This window comes from Ictalurus punctatus, chromosome 2, assembly GCF_001660625.3.
Source record: "Ictalurus punctatus breed USDA103 chromosome 2, Coco_2.0, whole genome shotgun sequence".
NCBI classification, from domain to species: Eukaryota; Metazoa; Chordata; class Actinopteri; order Siluriformes; family Ictaluridae; genus Ictalurus; species Ictalurus punctatus.
In genome coordinates, this window is record NC_030417.2 from 377,501 (window position 1) to 380,546 (window position 3,046).

The 3,046-nt window shown below is 37.2% G+C and overlaps 1 long non-coding RNA gene across 3 annotated transcripts in view; it reads right to left on the minus strand.

The window, feature by feature from the left end:
- The window catches only part of LOC128635113 (uncharacterized), a 4,286-nt gene extending 1,725 nt beyond the window's left edge, over positions 1 to 2,561 (minus strand). Inside the window, exons 1-3 of one of the 3 annotated variants that reach the window (XR_008397987.1) lie at positions 2,371 to 2,558; positions 590 to 1,501; positions 1 to 404 (exon numbers count right to left, since the gene is read on the minus strand). The exon at positions 1 to 404 is cut by the window's left edge and continues 920 nt beyond it. This is a non-coding gene — a long non-coding RNA (uncharacterized LOC128635113). Of the gene's footprint in view, positions 1,502 to 2,370 lie in introns of all 3 variants that reach the window. The other 2 variants (XR_008397986.1, XR_008397989.1) reach the window with 2 other exon arrangements.
- Positions 2,562 to 3,046: the final 485 nt, after the last annotated feature.

A 3,046-nucleotide genomic window follows, 5' to 3' on the forward strand; every position in this document is an offset into this window, starting at 1 on the left:
TACACAATAACACACAGACACAAAACAACACGCAGTAACACACACGCACACAAGCAAACGCACACTAAAACATACCAACACACACTAACTCACAACAACACCCACCAAGACACACTAACAAACACAAGCACAAACACACAATAACGCACATTGTCTCTAACACATACACACACCAGCACAACCCAACAGACAATGACACACACTAATACACAAAAAAAACAAACAGAGTGATGATAAACACATTTCTGTATCTGTTTGACTTTAAAATCACATTCACTGCATCTATCAGAGGAGGAGAACCTGAACCTGAGTTGCATGTACTCTTCCAAAAGATCATCAGTATAATCAGAGAGACACATCTCCTAAACGTCCCGTTCATCTTCACACACTTGAAGGGAAAAACACTGAAATAATAATAAACAAAAACATAATTAGAAATGTTATGTCTGTCTGTTCACATTTTATACCAATACAAATGTAATGTTGATTAAAATTATTTTAAATATTTAAATATGGCCAGAGCCGTATCTCCCTGGAGCTCTCGCCCGGTGTCCCACTGAAGATAAGCAGGGTTGAGTGTGGTCATTACCTGGATGGGAGACCTCTTGGGGAAACTAAGGCTGCTGCTGGAAGTGGTATTAGTGAGGCCAGCAGGGGGCGCTCACCCTGTGGTCTGTGTGGATCTAATGCCCCAGAATAGTGATGTGGACACTATACTGTAAAAACAGGAGCGTCTTTCAGATGAGACGTTAAATCGAGGTCCTGACTCTCTGTGGTCATTAAAAATCGCAGGACACTTATGGTAAAGAGTAGGGGTGTAACCCTGGGGTCCTGCCCAAATCCTCCCATTGACCCTTCTCTATCACCCCCTAATAATCTCCATCTCTCTCATCTCCACAGTAGCTGGTGTGTGGTGGGAGTTCTGGAGCACTATGTCTGCCATCACATCATCCAGGTGGAGGATACACACTAGTGCTGGTTGAGGAGACCCCCAACCCCTCCCCCCCAAATACTATGTAAAGTGCTTCGAGTGTCTAGAAAAGCACTATATAGATATAAGAAATAATAATAATAATTATTATTATTAAATATATCTGCACTTCATCCTAATGCTAATCAAATATAAATATATATATTTATACAAGTGTGTTGCGCTTCATGCTATAAATGATGTTATATAACATTCCACACGTAACTACTTATCTTTTGTATATACAGTAACTGTAAACACTGCACGTTTCTTTCCTGATTTTCCTCTAATCTAACAATAAAGCATTGTGTGCTTACTTTATGTTTATACTTCACGGCAAGAAGAGGACAGATGTTATACTGTCAGTGCCGTGTGTGTGTGTGTGTGTGTGTGTGTGTGTGTGTGTGTGTGTGTGTGTGTGTGTGTGTGTGTGTGTGTGTGTGTGTGTGTGTGTGTGGTATTTTATGGCAACTGATTTTCATTTGCAAATATATTTGGGTAAACAGCTGAAAAGAGACTAGTCAGCATTTTCTGTTTAACAAAACACACACACACACACACACACACACACAAACACACACACACACACACACACACACACACACACACACACACACACACACAATTAATCATTCAATAAGCACGATTAATAATTCAGCAGCTATGAAGAATTTTTCTGTAACTATTAATTGAATATTTTATTAACAATGATTAATAATGCAGTAAATACAATTAATACTTTGATAAATATCTTACTACTCCTAACAGTTCTGTGACTACAATAATGAAGTTGAATAATTCCACGACTATAATTAAAAATCCAGGAACTATGATGAATAATTCGAAGACTAGGATTGATCCTTCAGTAAATATGATTCATTCTTTTAAAACTATGATTAAATAATGTGGAAAACACCCTGAATATTTCCATACAATGTTTATTTATTTTGTAGCTATGATTAAAACCTCAGCAGGTGCAGTTAATAATGTCACGATGTTAAGTCACATGTTGTTTGTTAAGGTTGAGGACGGGTTTATGTCTTTTTCAGGAAAAACACACATTTTAAATCAACAAATCAGACAGCGGGAAACTCAGAGAGAGTAATGTATTATTTAAAAAACAATAAAGTGTAATATTACTTTTTTATTTGTATTTTTGGGAATTTAATTATCACAGATTGTTTAAAATGGACGTACAACATTTTCAGATTTTTTACAAACCTAATTCAACATTTTTAGTCTATAAGTCGTGACAGGAACAGTTCACATGCAGTATATTGGATTACATTTTTATTTCCTGTATCGTTCAGCGCTATAAGTTCACCTTAACCTCATAAAACAACCAGTTTCAGGATTGAAAAAAAAAAGAACATGAGAGAAAATAGAGAGTAGAGTCTTACCTGCACAGCCGAACTCCTGTCTCACTCTCTCTGTCTCTCTCTCTCTCTCTCTCTCACACACACACATACACACACACACTGAACTGAAACTCTCCAGGAAACACTGCACAATTTACATGTTACTTTTCCTCTGAAAGCAAACACACACATACACTAACACACACTCTAACACAATACGTTTCACATTTAAATTACAATACGACATACTAATGTGCACCAACACACACACACATACATTAATACACTAACACACACTGAAAAACATGACAACACACACTAACATACAACACACATACACACACACAAACTAACACACACCCACACACTAACACACACACAGAAAAACATAACACACACTAATGTACAACACACATACACACAGTAACACACACACTAACACACACACACAACACACACACACTAACACACACACTGAAAAACATGACAACACACACTAACGTACAACACACACACACACACACACACACACACACACACACACACACTGACAAACATGACAACACACACTAACGTACAACACTCACCAAAATCCACTGACAAAACACACAGTAATACACTCTAAAACACAACATCATATAGTAACACATACTAATGCAAAACACACACCAATAGACTTTAAGACACTCAACACACTCTAGCACAACACTAAAACACA